Source organism: Pinus tabuliformis, chromosome 1_2 (genome assembly GCF_031772625.1).
Source record: "Pinus tabuliformis cultivar Carrire ecotype Pingquan chromosome 1_2, CPIR1, whole genome shotgun sequence".
Classification (NCBI taxonomy): Eukaryota; Viridiplantae; Streptophyta; class Pinopsida; order Pinales; family Pinaceae; genus Pinus; species Pinus tabuliformis.
Genome location: NC_142298.1, coordinates 969,984,009 through 969,994,414, shown reverse-complemented (window position 1 = coordinate 969,994,414; position 10,406 = coordinate 969,984,009). Strand labels below are relative to the sequence as shown.

At 34.9% G+C, this 10,406-nt stretch overlaps 1 pseudogene; it reads left to right on the top strand.

The window, feature by feature from the left end:
* The first annotated feature begins 7,301 nt into the window (after positions 1-7,301).
* On the top strand, positions 7,302-7,864 carry LOC149209215 (uncharacterized; annotated as a pseudogene).
* The last annotated feature ends 2,542 nt before the right edge of the window (positions 7,865-10,406 follow it).

The window sequence follows — 10,406 nt, the reverse complement described above, 5'->3', positions numbered from 1 at the left end:
TTGCAAATGAAGAAGATAAGAATCCAAAGAATGTGTTGTTAACATGTAACATTGCACAAGATAAACAAGAAGATTTTTGGTTCTTAGACTCAGGTTGTAGTAATCACATGACTGAAATATTGCAATGTTTGCCAATCTGAATGAAAAAGTGAAATCTGAGGTAACAACAGGGACTGATAATAAGATATCTGTCAAGGGTAAGGGTAGAGTCAGTATCCGAGCAAGAAATGGAGAATAGATGATTGTGCCAGAGGTATACTATGTACTTGGTCTGAAATGTAATCTTTTGAGCATTGGACAGCTCATTGACAAAGGTTACAACATGTTATTCAAAGATGATATGTGTACAATCAGAGACATACCTCCAAGTAAGAAGATCATTACACAGGTGCAGATGACCAACAATAGAATGTTTCCTCTCAAACTCAGGGCAGATTTGAAGGAAGGAAGAACTATTTCGGCCTTAACACAAGAAGTCTTTCAGGAACAAGTGAAAGATGTGAATTGGTTGTGGCACTTGAGATTTGGACATCTCAATTTCAGAGGCCTGAATTTGTTGCACAGAAAGGGAATGGTAAAGGGATTGCCGTTGATCGAGAAACCAGACAGCCTTTGTGAAGGCTGCATCTTGGGCAAGCAACACAAAGAAAGCTTTCCAGCAGGAAAGAGTATAAGGGCAAAATCACCCTTTGAAATTGTTCACTCTGATGTGTGTGGACCGATGCAAATACCATCATTTGCCAAAAATAAATATGTTTTAACTTTCATTGATGATTACACCAGAAAGACATGGGTGTATATGCTGAAACAGAAGAGTGAAGTGTTTGAGAAATTCCGCCACTTTAAAACTCTTGTTGAGAAGCAGTGTGGGCATTATATCAAAGTGCTCAGAACAGATAGAGGAGGAGAGTACATCTCCAAATATTTTCTGCGTTTTTGTAGAGAGAATGGCATACAAAAGCTGTTCACCGTAAGGTATACATCTCAGCAAAACGGTGTTGCCGAAAGGAAGAATAGGACCCTTCTTGACATGGTCAGAAGTATGCTGAAGGAAAAACACTTGCCGCATGAGTATTGGGCAGAAGCTGTCATTTGCGCAGTTTACATCTTGAATAGATGCCCAACTAAAGCTGTCATGAACAAAATACCAGAAGAAGCATGGAGTGGTAAAAAGCAAATGTCACTCACATGAGAGTATTCGGTTGCGTAGCATATGCACATGTACCGGATCAGCTAAGGCAGAAGCTTGACAGTAAGGGGGAGAAGTGTGTCTTTATTGGCTATTGTGATGAGTCAAAAGCATACAAACTCTATAATCCATCCACCAAGAAATTAATAGTAAGCAGAGATGTGCAGTTCATTGAAGATGAAGCTTGGGATGGAAGTTTAGAGAAGACAATTGTGTCTCATGAAGAAGAAGAGGAAGGGATAGCAGCAAATAATCCTTCCTTGGTGGCTCCTCCTCCACTACAGCAAGTACAACAAACCACACCACAAGCTGGAATTCAAACACCCTTAAGAAGTCAAGGAAGTGCTTCTCCAAGCACACCACAGGGATCATAGATACCCTCAAGTTCGGATGGAACTCCAAGCACACCAAGAAGACCAAGATTCAGAAATCTGAATGAGATTTATGAACAAGGAGAGGTAAGTAACAATATCGGTCTGAATTCATTGTTCGCTTTGTATTGTCATGTTGATGACCCAGTTCATTTTGAAGATGTTGTAAATGAAGATAAATGGATTGAAGCAATGAACGAAGAAATTGGTGCAATTGAGAAGAGTAAAACATGGGAGTTAGTGGACCTCCTTGAAGGCAAAGATGCCAATGGAGTTAAGTGGGTCTATAAGACCAAAAGCAATGCTGAAGGTAAGATTGACAGGCACAAAGCAAGACTTGTTGTGAAAGGCTACAAGCAGCAACAAGGCAAAGACTATGATGAAACCTTTGCACCAATAGCAAGGATGGAAACCGTCAGAACAATGTTGTCTATTGCAGCACAACACAATTGGAAGATTTATCAGATGGATGTTAAATCTGCATTCCTGAATGGAGTGTTAAAAGAAGAGGTTTATGTTGAACAACCTCCAGGCTATGAAGTTGAGGGCCAAGAGCATAAAGTCTGCAAACTGAAGAAGGCTCTTTATGGGCTGAATCAAGCTCCAAGAGCATGGTACATCAGAATTGATGCTTATCTGATTGAGAATGGGTTTGATAAGTGTGATGGTGAACCCACACTCTACATAAAACAGAATGACGGTAAGATTACTATTGTTATTTTATAGGTAGATGATTTGATTTTTACTAGCAATGATGCTTCTCTCAATGCTGATTTTAAAGCAGTCATGAAAAGTGAATTTGAAATGACTGACTTGGGCTTCTTAAGATATTTTCTTAGAATTGAAGTAGACCAAAGTGAAAATGGTGTTTTCATTTCTCAAGATAAATATATAGAAGCAGTGTTGAAGAGATTTACTATGCAAAACAACAAGGCTGCTGTGACTCCAACTGTAGTGGGGTTGAAATTGACCAAAGAAGACAACAGCAAATATTTTGATCCAAAATTGTACAAGAGCATAGTTGGCAGCCTTATGTACTTGACTGCAACTAGGCCGGACATTATGCACGCTATGAGTTTAATCTCCAGATTTATGGAAAGACCGAAAGAGACTCATTGGTAGGAAGCCAAGAGGATTCTAAGGTATGTAAATGGAACGAAGGGGTTTGGTATTTTATACTCCTCTTCTGAAAGTTTCATGTTGACAGGTTACACTGACAGTGATTGGGATGGAAGTGTTGATGACAGGAAAAACACATCGGGATATGTGTTTCATATGGGATCGGGAGCCATCTCATGGGCTTCCAAGAAGCAACCAGTTGTGTCTTTGTCAATAGCAGAGGCAGAGTATGTGGCAGCAACAGCAGCAACATGCCAAGCAGTGTGGCTGAGAAGAGTTCTCAGAGATTTGTGTCATGAACAAGAAAAAGGCACAACCATTTACTGTGACAATAGCTCAGCAATAGCATTGTCTAAAAACTCTGTTTTTCATAAAAGAACAAAGCACATAGACACCAAATTTCACTTCATACGTGAATTGGTTAATAATGGTGAGATTGTTTTGCAGCACTGCAGAACAGAGGATCAGCTAGCTGACATCTTGATAAAACCATTAGCAAAGAAAAGTTTTGATCATTTCAGGAAATGCCTGGGTGTGCAGCAGTTGAAATTAAGGGGGAGTGTTGGAATTTAATTCCAACTGCAACAATGAATAGCTTGACAGAAATCTGATTTGCCATTGATATTCCAGGTTGTGCGATGCATCAAAGTAGCGCTTGATATTTTGCACATTAATGTGCATTAAATTCTCAGAATTGAATTCCCCTGCAATCGGCGACTTGATTTCTTCAGAAAGGCATCACCGCCTTGCTGCATTCAATACGCAGATAAACTTTAGAAGATATTTGTATTATTTTATTGTTTAAAGACAAATATGTTTTAACATATAAATGTAATGAACAACAGTTCCGTTTTAGGTTAGAAGAATGTAGAAAAAGACAGAGAAGCAGGCAGAGCAGAAAAAACAGCAAGAAAACAGAGTCGCTGTGTTTTGGAGCAGCAATGCATTCTACAGGCTGTAACAGCAACTGTCTGTGTGTTTCAGCAACAGACTGTGTGGCTGAAGCTGTAATTTTCTGAGATAGTGAGAAATTGGTTTGTGGAACTGAAGCATTCCTGCTGTAATCCCTCTGTCAAGAGGAAGATGCTTTTTCAGCATAATCTTGTGTGAAAATCCCTCTATGTGAGGAAGACGAATTTGTATTAGTTGGTTTACTGTTTATAAATACAAGTTTTTTTTACGTTGCTGTTACACCGTTGCACGTTTCTGTTACACCGTAAGCAGAAAATAAACTTGACGTCAAAACAACATGTTGCTATTACACGAGTTTCAGCGTTGCTGAAACACCGATGTTGTTACACTGCAAACAGCAACTGCTGAAACACCATTTTTCGCGTTGCTGAAACACTGTATTCCGCAAACGATTTTTATTTCCGCTGTGTTAAAACAGAGTATTGTTCTGTTTTTCAGTTTTGTTTAGAATTATCAGAAATTCCAACAGGTATGAGATTTATATATAAGAAAAAATGGTGTATATGAATAATACATCACACAAGAAGGTAAACAAGAAAATTAAGTTAGGGTCTCACGACTATGAGTGCAACTACAACTTATAATGTGCCATCTCAACCATGCTTGATAAACAATAGAAGAGAGTAATTTGTGTATATATTCAGTAAGATAATCATAAGAAATATACCGGAACTCAATCATATATATATATATATATATATATATATATATATATATAGTTGTGCACAAATGAAGAAAAAACAATAGAAGAGAGTAATTTGTGTATATATTCAGTAAGATACTCATAAGAAATATACAGGAACTTATATATATATATATATATATATATATATATATATATATATATATGGGAACTGCTCTTTAGAGGTGGGAAACCAGTTCCAGTGGTTCCCGTGCTTCTGGAAGCTTTGGAACTGTATGGGAACGTTCCCTTTTCTGTGCAAGCTGCAATGGGAGCTTGGGAAAGTTCCGGGAGCGAGTTGCAATGGGAGCTTGGGAAAGTTCCGGGAGCTTTGAAGACTTTTTTTTGGAGTTCCAGTGTTCCCTGGGGTTGGGGAATACAAAGCATGTAGACAAATATGTTGAACTGCCCACAAAACATGAGGCTTTGTTGAAACCTTCACAGGAATAAAGGCAAAAGACATGCTTAACACCGATATCTTTAATTGAGAAACTGGAGCAATCTCTTGATGGGTTAAGGAAGCGTGTTACACCATCTCTTGATGGGTTAAGGAAGTGCGTGACACCTCAATGTAAGGGCTATATCTGGGATGTCATGCTGATGAGTATTTATTTTTTTGTTTATGTGTATGTATCGTAGAAGATTGTGTGCATATTGTATGTGGCAGTTAGTGCTTAACCATTAGAGTCGCTTTACTTTTTCTCATAAGAATAGCTAGAGAAACATAGGTAAAATTGTTAAGGAAGATTGTTTCAAATACTGGTCATGTGTCAGAGAATTGATAATGAACTTGACATTTTAATATGTTATATATATAAAAGGGAAAGATTCAGGAAGAGAGACACCCAGAGAATATATTTATATATTAGAGAGATTAAATATTTAAATTGATTTTAATATTGGAATATTTTGATTTAATATTAATTTTGATTATATAATTATATATTTTTTAATTTTGTATTTTTATTTTTTTATTATATAATATTACCCTTCCCGATTCTTTGGGGAAACCTCTAGTAACGACACCTGTACCCATGTTCCCAACTTTCCTACGTTCTAGAAACTTATGCTATATATATATATATATATTGTGGGCAAACAAGGAAAAAAACCCTTGGAAAAGGTTGTTTCATAATTATAGGTTTAACAAGAATATTAACCTATAATTACCATTACGTCACCGAAAAAAAGGTGCATAACGAAAAACATGGGCTATGGTGTAGCTGAGTCCCTACTGACTTGGATGAAATTAATAAATAAATTAGTATAATTACTTGTTCATATGAAAGAGTTTTTTAATACAAAATTCAATATCTAATTGAAAATTTAATATACAATATTTTTATTTGTTTACAACGAAATTCATAAAATCTGTTAAATTAAAATACTTTTTATTATTTCAATATAATCATTATGTAAAATGTTAAATATTAAAAATATTGTAAATGGAATTTTTAAAATCATAAAAACTTTACTGCAAATAAGAAATAATTCCACTTAAAATTCCTAACACTAAATTGCATTTTACTCATATTTAACAACCCATAATAAAATGTCACAACCCTTTTAAAAACCAATAATTAAAAGTCACAACATTTTTTCAAATTACTCAAATGTTTCAAAATTAACGGATATACAGATTACATATTATTATGTTTTAAACTGTAAAGCCATTGCAAACTTATAAGAACATGATAGTAACCATGGCTGCTGGAGGTTCGCAGGGAACAACTATTAAACAAAAGGAAAGATGTTTTTATGAGTGTCAACATTACCGTGCGGATTTGATCAATTGATTTGAAGGTGAGAGTGATAACAAAAACCTAGATACCTCTGCCATGACTCTGGGTGGGATTGTAATTGATAATCAATCTGTATATCATAGCCATTATTGCTTTTGCCAAATTCATGGATTTCAAGAACTTTAAAAATAAATTTTGATGTGAGTGCAGAATTAATTCATACCAATGTAGACACTGACACCCAGGAGTGTGTTGAGCATTCATCATAACCTGGTTACGTGGATTTACAAATGATGGAGGTATTGTCGATATGAATATCATAAAATATCTTGTATAGCTTTAGCGATCAATTATTTTACATAGGGTTCAATGAATTTGATCGTACACAGGGTTCAATGGATTTTGCATAGGGTTTAATGGATTTGATCTTGTACAGGTACTGGAGAATTCATAGACATTTGCTCTAGTTCCGCATTGCAGAGCACCGACGATTCATAATATTTGTTCAGCAATACTTTTATGTGCTTAAATAACCGGGTAGCTGTAGCGGTGTTGACTTTTTAAATTTTTACATAGGGATGGCGGCGATTTTGTTTGAGTAAATATCCTTCGTATGAGTGATAAGGTGTACTGCATTGACAACGCAGGGTGTTAGGCAGGGCAAGTGCTATTTCATGGATTGTAGCATCATTAATGCACCAGATTGCGGTCACCCGGAGAGCCCATCGCATGCATGGATGCATGGATGCACATCTCATCACTCAGCTGGGGCAATGCCCGTTCCTGCCCGCATGTACATGCATTTCCCAGCAGCTCCGTCACTCCAACTCCGGGAGGCTCCACGGTTCAGTGTAATCAATGCCAGTTAGTGCGCTCCGATGTACTGATAGTAATCACGGCATTAATGTTATTCAAATAACTAGCCCATTTGAATTCGAATTCAAATTTGAATTTAAGCGCCCAAAATTCAGCGCTAAAACCTCCCCTTGCATGAATCTAAGGTTTCCTGTCAACCAGAACAGTCCAAATATACTGTATAGATTTTGTAGATCTTCTCTTCAGCTTTCTCACGTTGCCAGCCGCTTCTGTTATCAAATTACTTTGGCGTTGAAAAGTAGAAAGGATGTGGGTTGCCTCACGAACCTTTACAACAGCGTAGACAAGCTCCACTGTGTTATATTGAATACCAAGAAATCCCATTTACTGGAGCCAAAGGTTATGTTAGCCCATTTTAGGCACTGTCAATCCTGTTTCCTAGGTACATCGCCAGCTAGGGTTTGGGGTCAGTTTATGTTATGTGTCGCACCAGGTTCGACCTGCAGACCTGTGACATTTAATTTCCAACATTTCTATTTTATCACACATGGCCGATTTCGCTGGCGCGCCCTGTAACTACGGATACTATGGAGTTATGGAGTACCAGAACCTCGGATATTGAGAGCTGGACGCGGGACTAACGAAAAATGTAGTGGACAAGCTTGTGGCGTGGCTGAAGGTCCAGTGAATTTGTTCTTTGCAGATTGATTTCGGCAAAATTGCGAGGGATGTGATCTCTTCCCCGGGCTGTAATGACAGTGTAAATGATTACTGCGAGTTTGTTTTAGATCAAGCGGTTGCTTACATTCCAGAACTGAAAGCAGCCATGTTTATACCTGGAGCAAGGCATCAGCTCTTAAATTTGATGAAAGGTATGGTAAAGGAGTCGCTGGTTTTGCTTCTGGTTGGGAGCGGGGAAGACTATAAAGAAGCCAAAGCATTCGTGGATCTGTATGTTTCGGATACAGTTTAGACAGAGAAGGGAGGGTTACGGGGTCTGGTAAGGCTCAGAGTTATTGCTGCTACGGGCTGGTGGTTAAAGCGAATGAAAGAGGGCCGAAACGGACTAGCAGATGGATAGTGTACTTTAACTGTACAGAAGCTAATCATCTGTGTTTGTGCATTTGAAATTAATGGTAGAGGAGCACTGTAACCTGTATGCCTGTATGTGAGTCCAAAGATTTTATCTATACATTAGCTATCCATATCTATTTGCTCGTCTCTGGTGACCGAATTTTGGGTTGGTTTCTGCAAATGGGATACATAGCAATGGTTTCTGTTTTGGTTTTTTTGTTGGTAACCGGAAAAATTACAAATTTCAGCTGTTGAAATTACTATGTAAATTTGTTCTATGAAAAATTGGTATGCAAATCCATTGCAGGGAGGCCGCCTTACTCAAAAAAATCATCCCATAATTTAGAAGTATAGTAGAGATCGGATGGAAAGTCAACTTAATGAAGATTGTTTGTGTTTTTTTAGTGAATACTTAATTGTTAGAAGTAGAAACTTGAAATATTTTTGTCTATGATCAATGATATATAAACGTAAATGTGATAAATGATATTAGAGATATTTTCAATTTTGTTTCTAAAAGGTATAGGTTTAAATTTTGGAAAATAATATTATTATAAATAAATTTTAGTAATCAAATTATTATTGGGAGAAGAATTTTTGTCAAATTAATATTAATTTTTATTATAAAAATTATAAATTCAAATCTTAAACATCATTTTATACTTAATAAATTTTACTAATCAAATTATTATATTAAAAATCAATATTATTATTATTATTTTTTCATCAATTTAATATCTATCTTATTCTATCAAAAAAAATTATAAACTCAAAATTACATCTAAACCTCTGCAAGTTCAAACTTGTAAAAATGAAATCAAACTAGTAATAAAGAAATTGACCAGAATTAAAATATTATAGTATTTAAAAAAATTAAAATACCATCCCATAAAAAGTTCAAATACTAAACACATTTCCATTTTAGAGTTGAAACATATAAGAATGAAAATCAAACTACTAAAAGGGATTCAATGAACACCATGATTGGATATAAATTTCAGCAGAGGTAAATAAAAAATCTCATTTGTTATAAATTTGTAAAATATAAAAAAAAGAAGTTAAATTTCATTTTATTTTTATTTTATGGTTTTATAAATTAGGTGTATTTAAAATTTTAATATCTAATTATCAAAAACTATTTAGAAAGATGTAGTATAATCATGTAGAGTGAGTGAATTTAGATTTATTGATTTAACTTGAGAAAAATGGAAACTAGAAGTTATTAATGTGAAACTAAATTGTAAGAAAGTTTGGATTAAGATTATTTATATGTCAGTAGTTGTCATAATAATGTTACATAATATTTTAATTTTTTTTTTAAATTTAGTAATTTTTTTAATTTTAATAAAAACAAAGTTATATAGACAGATTTACATAAATTCCAATTGGATAACTATGTAGGCTAAGTGAGTTTAGAACTATTGGATAAAGTTGGGAAGAGGGAAATTGCCAATGATTATTATTGTGAAAAGGATTTACATAAATTCCTATTGGGTAACTATGTACACTAAGTGAGTTTAGAACTATTGGATAAAGTTGGGGAGAGGGAAATTGCCAATGATTATTATTGTGAAAAGATGTTGTAGAAAAGTTTGGATTAAGGTTATTTATATATTGGTAGTGGTCATAATATTGTATAAAACATTTTTAATTTTTTTTATTAATAAAAATAACATTTGCAAGTGGTAGTGATATGATGCATTGTCATAATATTGTATAAAATATTTTTAATTATTAATGAAAATAACATTTGCAAAGGGTAGTGATTTGATGTATTTTTGATGTGCCAATCTTCACAACCATCATGTTGTAATGGATTATGTTTTGAAAATTTGAATGCACAATTAATATCTTTTATTTCTCTTTTAGAAACATTGTTTCTAATAGTAGTTTGGAGCATAGACAAATATGAGTCAATTTGGAGGTTCATTCCAAGTATTTGGTTAACTTGTGTTAGTAGTTTCAAGTGTAGACAAATATTTTCAAGTTGGGATTTATTTTAAGTATTTAGTTAGTGCACATCTCTTGGTTTGCATTGTATTATATTGAAGCCTTCATTGTTAGGGCTCGCCCACATAAGTTTGGCATCCATTTGCTTTTATTCTATTAAAATTGTGTTCTTGTTCAACTTTCCCTATCTATTTAGAAACAACAGTTCAACCATAGTGAAACTTACAATCTTTGTCTTTAGGTAGGGAGCTCGATGATATCATTTCACTTCTATTTCTGAATATCTAAATGCCTCGATTTGGTTTGCAATCACCAACGTTTGTTTTATCTAAACATGTCACTGTAGATGTTAACGTAGAGCACAATTTGTGTCTCCATTCTAGGGGCTTGTGTATCTCTATTTTCACCATCCCTTGTTGAGCATAATTTAGGGAAGAAACTATCATAGTCGGTAATACGTAAATACGAATATGTTTCTCATGCATTTTTAA